This window comes from Anabrus simplex, chromosome 8 (genome assembly GCF_040414725.1).
Source record: "Anabrus simplex isolate iqAnaSimp1 chromosome 8, ASM4041472v1, whole genome shotgun sequence".
Taxonomy (NCBI): domain Eukaryota; kingdom Metazoa; phylum Arthropoda; class Insecta; order Orthoptera; family Tettigoniidae; genus Anabrus; species Anabrus simplex.
Window position 1 is genome coordinate 36698654 of NC_090272.1, and position 19913 is coordinate 36718566.

Sequence of the window (19913 nt, forward strand, 5' to 3'; positions counted from 1 at the left end):
CAAACGCTCCAAATGCCGCAACCACCTCCCGGACCTGCTCGATGAGCCGGGCAATGGTGAGTTTTGAAAGAGAAACAGCTTCGAGCTGGCGTGGATATTGCGCTAACCTTGTTGGTTAGAATGTTGAACTACATCTTATCCCATTCCAACACAGGAATAAAAAGTTCCGGTACCGGGAATCGAAGCCGAGCCTCCTGGGTGAGAGCCAGGTATCCTAGCCACTAGACCATACCGGACCTGCGTACATATGGCCATCCGCTGTCAAGTTGAATGGTTACATTCGAGACGCGCTCTACAACACAACACGCACACTTAAGTGACTATGAGCAATCTTTAGTTTTTTAAAGACCGTTCTCTTTCTTATAACATCACCATCCTCACCGAACAAGGGGAACTAATAAGTACTGGTCATTATACTGTAGTTAGCTTCTTTCCAGTTGTTTCAGAGAATATCCCTTCATAAAAGAACAATATGTGTATCTCTTGACCGGATTAAATTCTACTTTTCCCCTGTGAACACTGTTAGAGGGTCCGCCTCTGCGGTGTAGTGGTTAGTGTGGTTAGATGCCGGGATGGTACCTAAATTACGGCCACGTCCGCTTCCTTCCCTCTTCCTTGTCTATCCCTTCCAACGATTACGAGGCAATAGTTCTATGGTGCGGTTTCCTTGAACTTAAAATATTCCTCCGGGCCGGATTTGAACCAGCGACCTATGGATGTCTGATATCTTTGCCAACTACAGTCCACCGCTCTACCAACTGAGCTACCAGAGGAGCTGTCCTACATTCGCTCTCTCCTTGGACTTATCGCTCTGAATGATCATATAATACGGTGTTGGTGTATCGCTCACGGGCTTCGTCTGGCATTAAACCAACATTAACTGTGAACAGCTGGCACTGTGCGTTTCCGTGGTGTAGTGGTTATCACATCCGCCTAACACGCGGAAGGTCCCCGGTTCGATCCCGGGCGGAAACAGTACTTTTTCTCCATGTTATTTAATAGTGAACTGATTTATAGGCAAGGTTTCGTGTCCCACACAGCTAAGCTCACAGGAGTACGTGGGTACTTCCTTATTGGAGTCTATACTGGTCTCTTCAGCAGTTGTCTGCTCGGTATCGCCACCTGTCACGCGGGAGACCCGGGTTCGATTCGCCGCCCGGTAGGAATGAAGTTTTAATTACAGAATGACCAAACAGAACCAGTAACAGCCACAGAAGAGCAAGGGCGTGTTATAATTTGTACGTCTACTTGACGATGATGTACTCGAGATATACGTAACTTCTTAGTGGGGTTAGCATTTTCTTCGTCCTCCATCCATAGATTGTACCACAGTTGTTGTTAAATAGTCCGCCTCTGTGGTGTAGTGGTTAGTGTGATTAGCTGCCACTCCCGGAGGCTCGGGTTCGATTCCCGGCTCAGCCACGAAATGCCGGGATGGTACCTAAATTGAGGCCTCGGCCGATTCCTTCCCTCTTCCTTGTCTATCCCTTCCAATCTTCCCATCCCCCACCAAGGGCCCTGTTCAGCATAGCAGGTGAGGCCGCCTGGTCGAGGTACTGGTCCTTGTACCCAGTTTCATCATCCGACCCAAAGCTTCACGCTGCAGGACACTGCCCTTGAGGCGGGAGAGGTGGGATCCCTCGCTGAGTGCGTGGGAAACACAACCCTGGAGGGTAAATAGATGAAGGAAGGAGTGTTATTAGTGGTCATATCGATAAATACTACATAACTTAAATTAAATGTCTTATACATTTTTTACGTACCGGATATGATAACAGATATTCATGAATTTAGAATATAAACGCCATATAAACGTCGATCTCGAAAAATGGGTAAACGTAATTTAATGAAAGTCGGTATATAGAATGGGGGAAAGAGAAACTACAGTCTAAGTTATGAACAATGTTATTTACCATGGCTGAATTTCTTTTTTTTTTTTTTTTTTTTTTTTGCTAGGGGCTTTACGTCGCACCGACACAGATAGGTCTTATGGCGACGATGGGATAGGAAAGGCCTAGGAGTTGGAAGGTGTGAAAATGGGAAACCACGGAAAACCATCTTCAGGGCTGCCGATAGTGGGATTCGAACCTACTATCTCCCGGATGCAAGCTCACAGCCACGCGCCTCTACGCGCACGGCCAACTCGCCCCGTGCATGAAATTTTAGTTTAGGGCAAAGCGGCTAAAATTTAATTTTAAAATACGTTGTTATTGGTCCTATCGAAAAGTACTACATAACAAAAGTTATAGAGAATACAATTTCCGATCATTTATGTGTTATTCAATTTTACCGTACCAATTATGATAGGAGTGGTATTTCAGAGTCGGAAGAAAACTAAATGTGAAGGCCTACAAAATCGAAAGCTCATAAAATTGATTAACAATAGTGCAATTGGATTAGACAAAAGAGTGACTGAATGGGTTGCTATATTTCTAGAAAATAGATCTCAGAGAATTAGAGTAGGTGAAGCTTTATCTGACCCTGTAATAATTAAGAGCGGAATTCCTCAAGGCAGTATTATCGGACCTTTATGTTTTCTTATATATATAAATGATATGAGTAAAGGAATGGAATCGGAGGTAAGGCTTTTTGCGGATGATGTTATTCTCTATAGAGTGATAAATAAGTTACAAGATTGTGAGCAACTGCAACGTGACCTCGAAAATGTTGTGAGATGGACAGCAGGCAATGGTATGTTGATAAACGGGGTTAAAAGTCAGGTTGTGAGTTTCACAAATAGGAAAAGTCCTCTCAGTTTTAATTACTGCGTTGATGGGGGTGAAAGTTCCTTTTGGGGATCATTGTAAGTATCTAGGTGTTAATATAAGGAAAGATCTTTATTGGGGTAATCACATAAATGGGATTCTAAATAAAGGGTACAGATCTCTGCACATGGTTACGAGGGTGTTTAGGCGTTGTAGTAAGGATGTAAAGGAGAGTGCATATAAGTCTCTGGTAAGACCCCAACTAGAGTATGGTTCCAGTGTATGGGATCCTCACCAGGATTACCTGATTCAAGAACTGGAAAAAATCCAAAGAAAAGCAGCTCGATTTGTTCTGGGTGATTTCCGACAAAAGATTAGCGTTACAAAAATGTTGCAATGTATGGGTTGGGAAGAATTGAGAGAAAGAAGAAGAGCTGCTCGTCTATGTAGTATGTTCGGAGCTGTCAGCGGAGAGATGGCGTGGAATTACATTAGTAGACGAATAAGTTTGAATGGCGTTTATAAAAGTAGGAAAGGTCACAATATGAAGATAATGTTGGAGTTCAAGAGGACAAAGTGGGGCAAATATTCATTTATAGGAAGGGGAGTTAGGGATTGGAATAACTTACCAAGGGAGATGTTCAATAAAAATCCTATTTCTTTGAAATCATTTAGGAAAAGGCTAGGAAAACAACAGATAGAGAATCTGCCACCTGGGCGACTGCCCTAAATGCAGATCAGTATTGATTGTTTGATTGATTGATTGATTGATTGATTGCATTGACCACCATTTGTTGTGATCTTCTTTATCTCTTCTGCTGCTACTCATCTCCGATATATTGGATTACTGCTGGGCACCGAGTATAACAGCCTGCCTGAAGATTGGCGGGGAATAGCGGAAGAGTTCGATAACTTTCTTCTTTAGCATGTCATTCCTCTGGTTCATACATTTTCTGATACTGTTGGTACATAACACACTAGTCCATCATAGTACACCAGTTATTCGATCCGTACTCTGAGGCTCTGATTGGATAGAGTAATGTGCACACTGACGGAAGAACGTGGGTTCGAATCCCCGTCAGGAAGTCGTAAAATTTAAGAAACGAGATTTCCACTTCCGGAGGTGCATATGGCCCTGAGGTTCACACACCCTACACCAAAAATGAATACCAGGTTAATTCCTGGGGGCAAAGGCGGCCGGGCGTAGAGCTAACAACTCCACCCCATCACGTGCCGAGGTTAACAATGGTGGAAGCCTTTACTTTCCACTCCTCCAAGGGCCTTCATGGCCTGTACGGAGGTGACTTTGCTTTTTGCACACTGAACGGATGTCTGCGGTCTGATCAGAGTACTGTTTGTTAAAAGTGAGAAAATGTATGGTTTGTCATTTGATCGGGTATTTCATATGATAGCAGTGCTTTTAATTGCGACATTCCTACTGATGTCATTGTAATGACCTATGTTGATTTCAGTTGGGAAAACCACTGAGGATGTTAAAAGGCAACTGGAGCGTGAGTGTCTGCCATTATAATGAAAACTCCTTAACCTAGTCTTCACATGAGAAAAGACGTATGGTGACTTCCCCATCACGTTTCTGGGGTAACGTTAAGAGCTATGCAATTTAATACAATCTTACTCACAACGTGTACACTACCTAACCTAGAATTCTGTATACAATGTAGAATTCCGTAGCGAAGCTAGAGTTGAATATGACATAAAGATGAAGATTTAGGTCTATCGTACTGTGTCAGAAATGAGCTGTTGGGGGAGTGGCTAACCAGCCAGCGCGAGGTGTTGGCAACTGCGTAGTAGTCCGTGGTTACCCATTTTCACACCAGGCAAATGCAAACCTTTTTCAACTGTCGGATCCACCGAGAATGTTTCCAAAAATTGCACCATTTCTGGAGGCCTATGAGTCCTGGCAGAAAAGGAAACTATTGTCTGATGATTCCACGTGTTTGTGTTCAGGAAAAATGGAGTGAACATTTTTGGAATCACTATGCAAATTTCATGTCTTTAATATAAATCATTTTCTGAGTAAAATAGTCTTTTGGTTCTTGAAGTATTTTTGTGAATTTCAAAAATGTTTGCAACGCATTACAAACTGTTCCGGCATTGAGGTACTATACGTGGCATTCGCATGATTAAAGAAGCTCTCTACTCAAAAATCTCGTCATAGAAAAATATAATTCCGTAAGTCTGCAAATAAAATGGTGAAAATTCAACATCGATAACAGAAATAGTTCTCGAGTTACGAGCCTGCGATAATGACGTCACTCAGCGATAAGCAACGCTGGAGAAATGCCTTTCTTCAGCTTTCTCTTTACTCGCTTTTACCTTGGACAGTGACCCAACGTTGTGTGGACGGTCTTCTTTGTCCGTTACGCCTGGAATGATGTAGGTGGTGCATTTGTTATGAGGCATGTCGTCGATTATTTGATAAATTATATTTTGTCGCCACTCGACAGTTCTCTTATTGCATTTTCTATTATACATCCACTCCGTCGATACATTCGAAAATACCGCAATTGCACATGCCATTTCGTTCTTTTCAAGGGCATTGTGGTCAAGAGTTGCGATCATTTCCACAAAACTTAGGTGCACTCTCTTAGGAAGCTGTTTCAGTCTGTCATGAAGACATTCCAGACTGCCAGTATGTGGACATTCATTTGTATGACTACGATATTTCAGAAATATATCATCACTAATTATATCTTGTAGGGCAGAATATTCTTTCGAATTTTTCTTAATCCACTTACCATCCCAAAACTGGTTCCCGTGCTCACAGATTGTGACTCTCTTTCCATTTTCTTTTTTCCGGGCGAGTTGGCCGTGGGGTTAGGGGCGCGCGGCTGTGAGCTTGCATTCGGGAGATAGTGGGATCGAATCCCACTGTCGGCAGCACTAATGATGGTTTCTCATTTTCACACAAGGCAAATGCTGGGGCTGTCCCTTAATTAAGACCACGGTCGCTTCCTTCCAACTACTAGGCCTTTCCTATCCCATCGTCGCCATAAGACCTATCTGTGTCGGTGCGACGTAAAGCCACTAGCACTTTCCATTTTCCCACGAATGGATATTGCATGCGTGGTTAGTTCGGATATTTAAGTAAGTATTAATGGTTGTAGTAACGTGTTTTATTCCTTTATTGTACATCAGGCATTGAGTGAGAGGTTCATCACACTCCACACTCAACCAATAAATCTGCCCCCATCAGAAAAAACAAGCTGACACTCAATGATCATAAAACACAGGACCTCCAGTTGTATATAGAACCTAGTTATTAACTTGATCAATCATTAATATTTTCTTTTTGAGCATTGCCCTTATTTATGCTCGGAATATCACAACCTTTATTAACCCTTGGTTATGTTACAGAGCTCAGTGAATGCAAGATCTCATAGGCATGATCTTTCACTATCCGAACACAGGCTTAGGATATCCATCTCCACACCTTCCAGACACACACATACACATCATACAATATAAATAGGGCTAATTAGAAAGTTTAATGATTTACTTCAGCTACTTCCCCACCAAAAAAGAATTCTTTCTTTCTTTCTTAATCTGATTAACCTCCAGGGTTGGTTTTTCCCTCGCACTCAGCGAGGGATCCCACCTCTAACGCCTCAAGGGCAGTGTCCTGGAGCGTGAGACATTGAGTCGGGGGATACAACTGGCGAGAATGGCCAGTACCTCGCCCAGGCGGCCTCACCTGCTATGCTGAACGGGGATCTTCATGGGGGATGGGAAGATTGGAAGGGATAAGCAAGGAACAGGGAAGGAAACGGCCGTTACCTTAAGTTAGGTACCATCCCGGCCTGGAGGAGAAGTGGAAAATCACGGAAAACCACTTCCACCCTCTACTCAGTTGACCTCCCGAGGCTGAGTGGACCCCGTTCCAGCCCTCGTACCAGTTTTCAAATTTCGTGGCAGAGCCGGGAATCGAACCCGGGCCTCCGGGGGTTGGCAGCTAATCACACTAACCACTACACCACAGAGGCGGACAAAAAAGAAATAACTGCGCATTTCTTCAGTCACGAGTAACTCAAAACGTAGTTAGAGGTTTAACGAGCCGTAGCATTATTCCTGGTAATACAATGTAGAAACTCTCTGTTCCCGCCCGGGATCGAACCAGGGACTTTCCGCGTGTTAGGCGGATGTGATAACCATTACACCAAGGAAACACAGAGCCGCTAGATTTTCCACATTTGGTGAACTATAGCAATCTCAGCGGTTACGTGCCAAAAGCGACCAATCTGTCAATCAGTCAGTCAGGGCTGAATTCATAGACAACACTTATACATTACTAGGAACGCTTAAGTAATAAGGGTTCGCTTGTAGTAAGTATTCACTTATGAGAGTTCACATTTCATAGACAGCACTTAAAGAAAACACACAATGATACAGTAAGTATTCACTGGAGATGTGGCAATGCTGTACATTATGCCCATGCTTCCTGGATCATATTATAGTTCCAGCTACCGAATTGTGAGATGGTATATTGTGTTTTGTTTATCGAAGAACATCGCGTGATATTTGTTGGTATTTTTGAGGGTAGAAGATCGTCTATATCACGGCCTCTCCGGCTGCATGCACCAGTGCATTGCACGGTGCAAAAGACGACTTCGCTTGGTTGACTGCTTGACTGGAGTGCAGACCCGCACTCCTCGCTGTCTCTCTCTTTCCCCACGCCTGTCTCGCTCGTTCCGCCTGTCTCCCACTTACTCACGTGCTCCGTAGCGATCCAAATCCGAGCGGAGTTGGGCCGATGCACTGTGCACAGGACCTCTGCGCCTCAGTTTGCACGCGTGAGATTTTGGGCGTTCGAGAGGCCCCTTCTGTGGTGTAGTGGTTAGTGTGAATATCTGCCACCCCCGGAGACCCGGGTTCGATGCCAAGTTCTGCCGTGAATTTTGAAAAGTGGTACGAGGGCTGGAACGGGGTCCACTCAGCCTCAGGAGGTCAACTGAGTAGAGGTGGGTTCGATTCTCACCTCAGCCACCCTGAGTAGTATAGTTACGGGTTCGGCGGATTCCACATCCACAAGGCCTCCGCATAGGCCTCCTCCACACTGACTGCGCTGGCTAAGACTGCGTGCTTAACCTCACATCCGCCATCTTGGATGGGCTTAAACTAACTTTTGACGCGTAAGAGAGCAAGCCTAACCTCATGGAAGGGCTTAACCTCAGTATTACGGCCGTATGACCTTCCTGATGCCTAAGAGAGCGAGCTTAACCTTACAGACGCTATCTTGGAGGGGCTTAACCTAACTTTTTAGGGCAAGACAACAAGCCTAACCTCAGAGCCGGTATCTTGGCAGAGCCTAACCTCAGTTTTACGGCCGGATGCCCTTCCCGACGCTATCTTGACTAGTAGGGCAATGGGTATTCTCGAGACGTTATTTGAGTAGTACGGTAATGGACATTAGCATAAGAGAGCACACCTAACTTCATGGAGGAGCCTAACCACAGTTTTACGGCCGGATGCCCTTCCGGACGCCAATTGTACAAGATGGCGGCTATACACAGCTCCTTATGAGACGGCTTAAGGACGCTTGCGCAAGATGATGGCTATCTAATTGCCCAAGATGGCTGCTATATATAGGCTCTTGTGAGACTCCATAGGGACGCTTGTGCAAGATGGCGGCTATCTAATTCTACAAGATGGCGACTATATATAGCTTCTTATGAGACGGCCTAGGGGTGCTCGCACAAGATGGCTGCTGCTCTTGTGAGACGCCCAGGGACGCTTGCGCAATATGGCAGCTATACATGGACTCTTATGAAGAAAGCCAGCTTAGAGGCTACTGCACAAGATGGCGACTGCTGTTATGAAGATTCTTATGCATGCGATGGAGGGCAATTTGAAATTCCACGTGCTCTTGTTTGTAAACAAAGCCACATGCTTTTTGACAGCTCTCAGCGGCCATCTTTAATCAACAGAGCATCGTACTGCCATCTTTAGCTACTACCTTTGAAATGTGGTGGCGGGCAATTTGAAAAAATTCCACGTGCTTTTTGACAGCTGTCAGCCACCATATTTAACTACATGCGCATGGCTTACTACCACTATCTTGACGGAAGTAAGCTTTATAGCGTGGACTTTAATAGGACAAGCAAGCAAGCTGCCCTTCTTACGATCATAGTTATTGTTACGAAGTTTTCCGTGGTAGTTAGAGGTGAAAGAAGGTGCTGGGATGAACAGGTCTCAACTTACGAAATTGAAGTTAATTTAAAATTTAACAAGGTTATACAGTATTTTATTTTCAAGATCAAGAAATAACAAATATAACAGGTACTCAGTAGCCTAACAACAAATCGAGAATGTACAATTACAGTGTTACAGGATTTGGGCTCCGAGAGCCAGACACATAATTCTTGAGCAATTAGCCCAACTTTAGCCAGATACCAGGTTTGACAAAGGGGCAGAAAACCCCAATCATTCCCAGGAGCTCTTGCTCCCTATTACTCAGTAAAGCCTGCTCGAGGCACACAGAAATCAAAATTTTAAGAAAGAGCAACCCGCTCTTAAAGTTCAAGCCTATCAAAGGCCACACCCAACTCCACTTTCAAGCTGACCTCCAAGCACATGAAAACATGGGTAAAAATACCCAACCTACTGAGGCCTATTCAATAAAGAAACAGGACAATTACAATGGCCTCCAAAATACCATGTTGAGAGGAGGCGAAACTGCACTCCTAATACATTTCTTTAAAACCTATTTGGCACTAGGCAGCATATGCAAGGGCTAATCCCATACTAAAGAGGTGACTTATATAAGAAAATAATTTATATTACATTAAGAAGGGAAGAAACGGTTGTGAAAATAAGTTCACCTCAAAGCAATAGGAGTGGGAGCTCGAGAGGGTGAAGCACTCTCTATCCCAATATGTAGTTTAAAGAGATAGAATCTATACCAAGTGTCTTTTACATTTTAGAGGAAAGTTACATGGTAAAAGGTATCGAACCTGCCCCGAGAGTTAAACTGCTGAGCTAGCAAGAAAATAAATTATTAAAAGGCCATTACCTTATTGAAGAACAGCTGCCCGACGAAAGAGGCGCTTCCCGCCCACTGCTACATAATTTACATTATGAGAGATGTTACTGAAGTGGCGCGGAGACCCGAAAATCAGCAGTTTATATACCCTCGCGGAACATTCGAGACCTTTCATGAATGAGAACACCCGCCCACAAGCCTTTTATTGGACGACCAAAAGAGTACATGTCCAAGCTGAAGAAGAAAACCAGGATTGGTGGAAAATTAATTACAGAAAATTATGATTGGCCAGTTTCAAAACTGGCGGAAAGAAAGGGTTAACATTGCCAACTTAAACAAAAGCTGAAAGGAATTTAATAAGGAACAAACTTATAAATACTAAATTTCTTCAAAAAAGGGTTCCCTCACTTCGCACTAGGGTGCACAATTGTAGTTCGTAAGTAGTGTCATCTAGAAGAGAATGTTCACACTTCTTGCTACAGAGAAAACAACATTGAATCGAAATTGACATAGTTCAGAACACTTCAAAATTTACAAGTAGTGACATCTTCTGATAAACTTGAGAATTAACCTGGTAGTTAAAGTTCAGGCTTCCTCCAGTAGAGGAGTTTCAACTGGCGCAAGGTTTGAATTAGCGGCGTGGAGGTGTACCACCCGGTACAGTTGTAAAGCAAGCTGCCCTTCTCAACATACTAATATCTTAGATTTTTAAACCAAGATGCTGTTAGTGATGCCGGCTATGGGTGATTGCACAAGATGGCGGCTATACATGAGCTCTTATGAGACGGCCTAGGGGGGCGATTGCGCATGATGGCGGCTATCCACAGGCTCTTATGGAGAAAGCTAGCTTAGAGGCTACTGCACAAGATGGCGACTGCTATTGTAAAGAAAGCTAGCTTAGAGGCTACTACACAAGATGGCTGCTATACATAGGCTGTTATGGTCTTCTCCTCTGTCAAGGCATATCTCTATCGAACAAGTTTAAATATGCATCGCGAAGGCAAGAGTGTGCACGTCTTTTTAACCTGCAGCGATGACGTCATCATAGTTATGCATGTTTAGACTTGATCGTTTTCTCAAGCATGAGTATGTGTAAGGAGGCAAAGGAATGCAATAAGTACAACTTTTTGAATGCAATAAAATATTTATTACAATGTACTACAACAGTGATAGTTTTGCTGCTGACAAGGTTGGTATGCTTCTTAACAACGTTTTGCGGAGAGGTAGCATGCTTCCGAAATTGTAATGCCTCCTGCAACATTCAAATTAAACAAAACACTTAGAAATATATTATAATAAGTATGTTATGCTTTACAAAGGAGATAATAATCTTCTTACCTTGTTGTTATTCATGTGGTTTATTCCTTTTCTGAATCATCGTCATCAGGTACTGGAAAAAGTTCATCTATACACTGTGTACAGTGTTCAATCCTCGGATTTATTCCATCCCAATCATCATCACAATTTTCCCTTCGATTCTTGTAATGACGCTGACAGGTTCTGCATCAAGTTACATCGATTGACATCTTACTGTGTAGAGGAAGGATGTCCCAAAAATCATGTACGTAAGGGGCAGCGTACGTGGATAAAAATCCTGGCGGTAAGTATTGAATAAGATGTTTTGGCATCGAGGTTCTATGTTTATAGAACATCTTAATAGCCTTACCTACTCACGTGAGATAAATAAGATATTGCGTATGAGCATGCAAACAGCATGCACATTTACAGTTTTGTTTGTTGTACTATTTCTGTTCCATAGCGTACGATTTCGAAACACACACTAATGTTGATGATAAAGGGCTATCCTTATTTATAGTCTGGTAACAATATTCGTTAGCGGATGGTAAGTAACATCACTCATATGAATAATAATACAATAGGCTGCTGTGTTAGAAGGAATGTTTTCAGATGTTTCAAATTCTAAACGAATATCAACAGGAGATTCTTTTATAGATTATTCATGATAAGAGCAGTCTAAAACTACAATCGGGGCTTTATTTTTAAATTCTTGAGGCGAAAATAGCGGACGATCTTCTTTCTGATAATAAGATGATTGGAATTTACAAAACATGTTATAGAGCATACCAAATTTATTTTTCTCGAAGTTAATGTCTATGTTTCCGTAGGGATACGTAATTCCGTTGAGATATAGTCTAACATGTCTTAATTTACAGTGATCAAACAGGGAGCTTTTTCGTGATTGAATTTGCGATTGGTTTGATATCCAAAAATAATATACAAAGGCTTCTCAGTAAAACGTGATGTTTTAACAGCCCAGCTATGCTTGCTTGTAGGTGGTAACACTGGATATTCATGCAGCTCCCAACTTCGAAAACGTATAGGTAATGGTGTATCATTTTCTACAATCTTGAGCTATCGAAGTTTTTCACGATCAGATAAGGTTACATGTGGAATCCTTCACAAGATACGATGAAGTGTAATTTTCGATTACATTGGTGTTTCTGCTGCTTTAAGAGAATTGTAATCACTTCGATCACCGATCAGAATAATCACTTGTTTTGCGTTGATTATAATACGTGTAAAGTCTTCTGCGAAGGCAAAAATATGTTTCAGTGATAACATACCCGTAAAAGTTTTATCTTCATTAATCGTACAGTTGTTAGTAGCTTTTGGACACCATCCTGCCATCCGCAAAGGATTACTTTTTCCATCACAAATAGAAGGGTAGAGTTTCGTTGCACTTGTAATGCCAACATTCTTCGTTCTATCTATTTCGACATTATTTACTTCTAATCGCGCTTCAGAAAAAAAGAAAAGCTAGAGCATGGTTGCTTAGTTATGATGTGCTTGGTTCACTTCCATCTGACTTATCTAGTCGTCCTTCGATATAGAGGTAGCTTTCGTGTGGTAAGGTGTATACATCTTGCTGATTAATAATAAAGTGAATTTCATCATTGTTATTTAATCCAAATGTAAAAGGTTGATAGGAATGAAGCTCACTTTGTACTACACCTTCACGAGTTTCTACTGTATTCATAATGTCTACCATTTTCTCCATTTTTGTTGTTGTAGCGTATAACATAAATCTTGGAGTATTTGCTTATGGTTATCTGTTAACTCGATGAGTCTTCGCAAACATGTAGTATGTCTTCGGAATGTATACACCGTGTTTTACAGATTTTTCATACTGGTTTGAGATGAAGTTTGTAAGCTACGTACTCGTGCTGATCTAAATGAATAAGCTGATTATGTTTATTTACAAGCCTAAGAGTGATGTTACTAATGTGTTTAACAGACACAGGGATGATAAAGAACTACTGCTGGTTTCTCACGAATAGTATATCCACGTTCCTCTGTAATAATAAAGCCTTGCAGGACGTGCGAAGGTTGTAGATTTCTATTCACGTCTGTAATAATATTACAAGTAATGTTCACATGATAATCATCGACGAGTGTTATAGGTGGATTAGACTCGCAACGTACGTTCGGTAGGAGGTCCCTCGATGAAAATCCAAGCAATGGTCCAATCGAACCAGGTTGTGATTTGAAGTCAATCTTAAATTATGATTCAATAGCACATTTATGTGTAATGTTGTTTACAGTCATTGAGAACTTGTAATTATGATTACTAAAACTCTATTCTCCAAACTGATCAATTAACGTACTTTCAATATAGTAATGAATATCGTCTACTGAATAACTGCCTGAGGGTAGCGTTAGCACATACTCATCGTAATAGAACTTGTTTACACCATCACGCACATTATAGATGTTATTGTAGTTTTCAAATGATACTAGTCCAAGACTATGTAGTTGATAGCCAAGTTCGATCGGCGGATAAAAATAGACGGTTGTTTCAGGTCCTTCTCCACGTACAGCAAACGTTATTTCACTGTTCGTCATCACGTGCATACTAATGCTCTTTCTCTACTGTCTGGGTTTAATATAAGAACATAAGACGTAATCGTCCGCACATGTGTGTATTAATTTTTTGTGAACGGTTCTTATTATGAACAATGTCAGCATTGCTTCCGAAATAACGTATGAGCTGAAAGGGAGGAGGTAATCCTCCATAGCTCTCGAAATACCATATTTTAGATTTACGTTTTACATAAGTTCCATGTCCGCGACTGTTGTCCAAGTTAATACGGCACTTTCACGTTCACGTGGGCACGCTGGTAGTTGATCGCGCATATACACACCTCGAAAATAAAGAATTCCAGTTGCTTAGCAAACGTAGAAACTTCTTCATACTTCGGAGCTCGATGTGGCAGTGCATTCAGTAGACGTTTTTCGGAGAAATGTAGATGTGTACACTTTGCCTCGTAATTCAATTGCCTCCATCGTCTTGTTATGACGTTCACCCTCTTTCAACTGTTGTTTCGCTTCTTCTACAGCCTTAACAGATCTTCCTACAGCACTAGCACCACCCAGCAATGTTCCTAAAGCTGCTAAGCCAGCAAACGGCGCAGGACGAAATCCTCCTCGTTTTGGTACAGGAATAATTCGTGCACGTTTACTAAACATTGCTCTGCACTTTGGAGAAATTCTCGCTCTCGCTGCGCGTAGTGCCCTAGTAATAGCTAAACGCCGATTGTATTCCCCTCGAATACCTTTTTGTGCAGCCTTTATAACATCTTTCCATCTGACAGTTTTAGCTTTCTTCTTCTTCATATCGTTTGGATATCATTGTTTCACTATTCTGTACACGACTTGACTCGTCAAGAGCAAATAATAAACTGTTACCTCTTGTTTCGTTTAATATATATATTACTATTGCCTACTTTATGATTCAGTTATCATGTAGATTATAAAGCAGCAAGTCACACTACCTGTTAGCGACATTGTGCCACATCTCTTACCTAGTTCAAGTACAACTACAAGAAAACGTCATGGAACGTTGTTTCCTTTTACTGTTCGATGTATTATATCAGGCCCATCGGGATGCGGAAAAACAAATCTTTCACTTACACTCATTACTTCTTTAAATGGTATACGCTTCGAGAATATTTACGTTTTCGCAAAGTCACTCTATCAACCGCTATATACTATTCTACAAACTGTAATGCACGAACTGGTTAAAGATGGAATAAAATATTTTGAATTTAATTCACATGAGCAAGTACCATCACCAGACGATGTGCTTCTTAATTCTCTTATGAACTTTGACGATGTTGCAACAGAACAGTAAAACGTTATTCGTGCATTCTTTAGCATGGGACGACATAAATATGTTGATTGCATCTATTTATGCCAAACCTATTCTTGTCTGCCTAAGCAGTTAATACCCGACAACGCAAATATTGTGCTTTTTCGGTAAGATGAGCGCAACATGCAACATGTGTATGACGATCATGTTAACACTGATATGACATTCAATAACTTTAAACGTATGTGTGCTACATATTGGTCATCACATCGTTACAGCTTTTTAGTTATTGATAAAGAAAGTGATCTTCAGCATGGACGATATCGCATGGGTTTCGATCATTTTATATGCATTAACACAGTATTACAGTAACTACTTGATCAAAAACCATCATCATGTTAACATCGAGCAAGGAGATTACAAAAGATATCAACCAAGCTCGAAACGATATCCGACGAAAATTTAAAGAGCTTAAACGTATTGAAGCAGACACGGATTTATTTTTAAACGCAACTAAGTACACTACTCAAAGAAATTTTGAATTCTACTTCATTGTCGCAGTTTACTTCAAGTATTGCTTCTATGCAAACATCATATGACAAAGAGAAGCATGAAGAAGAAGAGAAGCATAAACAAGAAAAGCATAAAGAAGAAGAGAAGCAAGAAGAGGAAGAGGAGAAGCAAGATATAGATCAAGAAGAGGACAAGGAAGAAGAACTTAACGGTACTTCACCATCTAAGCGTGTTGAGATTTTAACTACAGATGTTATTGCTGAAACACCATTCTAGATACCTATGGATCTGTCTTTGCACCTTATATAGAAAAACTCTTCACAGGACAAACTGACACTACCTACAGTATTCGCTACGAAGACGACTGTTTCTGGATATGATATTCAAATGTTAAGATTAATAACAACAAACTTATTGTAAAAGGTGTTACCTATAAACCTACGAAAGGACACTTAGAACTTCTTTTCTCACGAATACCTGACAAGGATATAATTTTACAAGATGATCTTAAAAATATACAGTAAAACGTTTTGCTACTGACGCAACACGACGTAATTACAAGAGAACAGAAGCTGTAAATGCAAATAACAGTTACAAGTATCGTGAGTTTATTTCTAAGCTGTTTCCGACTGCACGTGGTCTTGATGTTGTCTACAAGCCTTTGATGCCATATGTGGACGTAAGATACTGGAATGACCCAAACTTACTCGTTGTACGATTACAACTTCTAAGAGCATCGCAAGATGCTGGTCACACAGGTCACGAATCAGAAATTCTAGAAATAGAGAGAGAATTACGTCAAGCTGGTATTATCTCACCTGTAAAGGTAAACATCGTACATGAGTTACATAAATCAGCACATCGCAACTACTGTCCCAGACGCGTTATTACAAGAGGAAAAGATGATCTCTGGCAAGCAGATTTAGTAGAAATGAATCCATATACCTCTAGCAATAAGGGACATAAGTATCTACTTACTGTTATCGATGTGTACTCGAAGTTTGCTTTTGCACAACCTGTGCGTTCTAAGACAGCAGCTCAAGTCAAAGAAGCATTAAACATATTGTTGAAGAATCGAAACGCTGCCCAAGGCTTCTTCAAACTGATCAAGGTAAAGAGTTTTACAACAAGGATTTTTTCTTACCTCAAGTTACTTGGCATTCAACACTACTCTACGTTCAGCAATCTCAAGGCAAGTGTTGTAGAACGCTTTAATCGTACACTCAAAACAATGATGTGGCGAGGACTTACAGCACAAGGTTCATATCGTTGAATTGACCTGCTACCTAGACTTTTATCTACCTACAACGATACACCTCATCGCACTATCGGAACAAAGCCACGTATTGTTACAAAGAATACACCTCGTCTAGATGCTATTCATCTCGTAATTAAAACAGCTGATCCGCGCCGCCATCGCTTTAAAGAAGGTGATTTTGTTCGCATCAGCAAACACAAGTCTGTCTTTGCAAAAGGATACACACCCAAATGGAGCACAGACATTTTTCAAATCAGGAGTGTTAAGCTTACTAATCCAGTTACGTATTTACTTTGCGATCTCAGAGAACAGCCTATTGAAGGAGGATTCTACATCGAAGAACTGCAGAAAACAAAATATCCTGATCACTGTTTAGTTGAACGTGTTATTCGACGTCGTGTGAATAAACTGTATGTTAAATGGCTCGGTTTAAAAAACAGCTTTAATTCATGGATTAATAAAGAGGATGTACTTTAAATCTTGTGTGTGTGTTTTTTAATTCTAGATCAGCTACCTCTCCTTTCTTCTAAGTTAACATTATTACTAGGACATGCTGTAGGATTAATATTTAAAAAACACCTGTAATATATTCTGACAATTCTTATTACATTTTTCTTCAAGTAATTCTGTTTTATCCTTTCTTTATTTTACTGTCTTTACCACTACTTAGTAACAGTTTTCCTTTTATTGCACCAACAACAAGTGCTGCTATCTTCTCAGCAACTGAAGCACTAGATGACGAACACACACAGCATAGCTTTACGAAGAAGATTTTTATCAGTTACACGTCTTAGTTTAGGATTGTGTTGTAGAAAAGCAAGGTCAGGCTCTTTGCAGGCAGCATCTAACATATTAATACCAGGAACACCACGTGCCAAGCGAACGTCAAGTCGTGTTCTAGGGCCGCAGTACTCGTAACTAGGAAGATGAAGCTCGAAGGGAAGAGGATCAATCACTTTATTGATGAGCCCATGCCCAGGATGCTTCCTCACCTTTCTCCCAGCACGTTTCTTCACCTTTTGCTTGTTCACTCCCTTCGCAGCCATGATAAGTGTTTATAAGCGAAGACAACTCGTTAGTTTTAGGTCCGTACTACAGTTTAATCAGTTGACATGTACGACACTGTCTCACAGAAGGTCTCATACCTAAACACACGTGTTCATGATGTAAATTACACGTTTGAAGCTCTGACAAAACAGGATCTTGAGTCCACTCACCAGGCACCTTATCCCAAATCTTCTTTAAAGCATTCGCAGCTACATTAACCAAAAATGCCTTTGGTAATGCATTTAACTCTTCTTCAGTAAAAGTGTTTAGTTTCTTTTTGCATGCATAAAACTTTACGATTGCCTTTTCAACTGCGTTACACTTAGTATCTGTTAGAAATGACATGATGTCTTTGCCATACAAATGTTTCTTTCACACTAACGTTATTTCGACACTGCAGTTTACATATGCTGTTCACCTCCCAGCATGCTCTGCAACACAACCAATCAAAGAGCATGCACACATGTTGTAAAGACTGTTTACTTGTTTCTCCACTATGCTCCTTCGGAAGAGTTTTAAATGAAGGACACCCTCATTTATGCATGTCGATAATTTCACACGATGATGGTAGATACTCACGCTCCCATTCCTTCTTTTCACAACCCTTAAAAACAAGATCTGCTCTTGACAAACGTGCGTTCATAATTAAAGATAGAGAACGATAAGGTATTCCTTCTTCTTCCCACTGCAAACCTAATTTTTTCAATTCATTGGGTCTGCTTTTTATCTTCTTCTGTTTACAAATAGTAAGGGAAAGGTGGACTAAATACAAAACTAACAAGTTTTGGTGCCCACAACACACTGCAATGTAACACAGCCACCTCGTCACACACAAGTTTGTTGCCGTTCATTTTAAAGCTTTGTACATCAACTATTAATGTTCTCGTCACGTTTGCGCTCTAGTCTCTATCACTGTATCTCGAATACTAAAGCTTTCAGTCAACGATCAAGTCTAAACATGCACAACTATGATGCCGTCATCGTTGCAGGTTGCAAACACGTGCTCACTCCTGCCTTCGCGATGCATGTTTAAACTTGTTCGATAGAGATATGCCTTGACAGAGGAGAAGACCATAACAGCCTATGTATAGCAGCCATATTGTGTAGTAGCCTCAAAGCTAACTTTCTTTATAACAGCAGCCGCCATCTTGTGCAGTAGCCTCTAAGCTAACGTTATCCATAAGAGCCTGTGTATAGCCGCCATCTTGCGCGATCGCCCCCTAGGCCGTCTCATAAGAGCTCATGTATAGCCGCCATCTTGTGCAAACACCCATAGCCGAGATCTCTAACAGCATCTTGGTTTAAAAACTAAGATATTAGTATGTTGAGAAGGGTAGCTCGGTAAGTATGTTGAGAAGGGCAGCTAGCTTTATAACGATGATCGTAAGAAGGGCAGCTTGCTTGCTTGTCCTATTAAATTCCACGCTATAAAGCTTACTTCCGTCATGATATTAGTGTAACCCATGCGCATGTAGTTAAAGATGGCGGCTGACAGCTGTCAAAAAGCACGTGGAATTATTTCAAATTGCCCGACACCACATTTCAAAGGTAGTAGCTAAAGATGGCAGCACGATGCTCTGTTGATTAAAGATGGCCGCTGTCAAAAAGAACGTAGAAACTGCCCGCCACCACATTTCAATGGTAATAGCTAAGGATGGCAGCACGATGCTCTGTTGATTAAAGATGGCCGCTGACAGCTGACAAAAAGCATGTGGCCTTGTTTACAAACAAGATGACGTGGAATTTCAAATTGCCCTCCACCGCATGCATAAGAATCTTCATAACAGCAGTCGCCATCTTGTGCAGTAGACTCTAAGCTAGCTTTCTTCATAAGAGCCTATGTATAGCCGCCATATTGCTCAAGCGTCCCTAGGGGGTCTCATAAGAGCAGCAGCCATCTTGTGCGAGCACCCCTAGTCCGTCTCATAAGAAGCTATATATAGTCGCCATCTTGTAGAATTAGATAGCCGCCATCTTGCATAAGCGTCCCTAGGGCGTCTCACAAGAGCCTATGTATAGCAGCCATCTTGGGCAAATAGATAGCCATCATCTTGCGCAAGCGTCCTTAAGCCATCTCATAAGGAGCTGTGTATAACCGCCATCTTGTACAATTGGCGTCGGGAAGGGCATCCGGCCGTAAAACTGTGGTAAAGCTCCTCCACGAGGTTAGGTATGCTCTCTTATGATGCTCTACGTTACCCTACTACTCAAATAACGTCTCGAGAATACCCATTGCCGTTCTAGTTAAAATAAGGGTCGGGAAGGGCATCCGGCCGTAAC

At 41.4% G+C, this 19913-nt stretch overlaps 4 non-coding genes across 4 annotated transcripts; 1 reads left to right on the plus strand and 3 right to left on the minus strand.

Annotated features, from left to right (window-relative positions):
- Positions 1–164: 164 nt before the first annotated feature.
- On the minus strand, positions 165–236 carry TRNAE-CUC (transfer RNA glutamic acid (anticodon CUC)). The gene has a single exon. It is a non-coding gene; the product is annotated as a tRNA-Glu (tRNA).
- Positions 237–682: 446 nt separating this feature from the next.
- On the minus strand, positions 683–773 carry TRNAY-GUA (transfer RNA tyrosine (anticodon GUA)). The gene is given in 2 exon segments: positions 683–718; positions 737–773. It is a non-coding gene; the product is annotated as a tRNA-Tyr (tRNA).
- A 129-nt stretch (positions 774–902) lies between these two features.
- TRNAV-AAC (transfer RNA valine (anticodon AAC)) lies at positions 903–975 on the plus strand. Its single transcript has one exon. It is a non-coding gene; the product is annotated as a tRNA-Val (tRNA).
- Positions 976–6819: 5844 nt separating this feature from the next.
- On the minus strand, positions 6820–6892 carry TRNAV-AAC (transfer RNA valine (anticodon AAC)). Its single transcript has one exon. It is a non-coding gene; the product is annotated as a tRNA-Val (tRNA).
- Positions 6893–19913: the final 13021 nt, after the last annotated feature.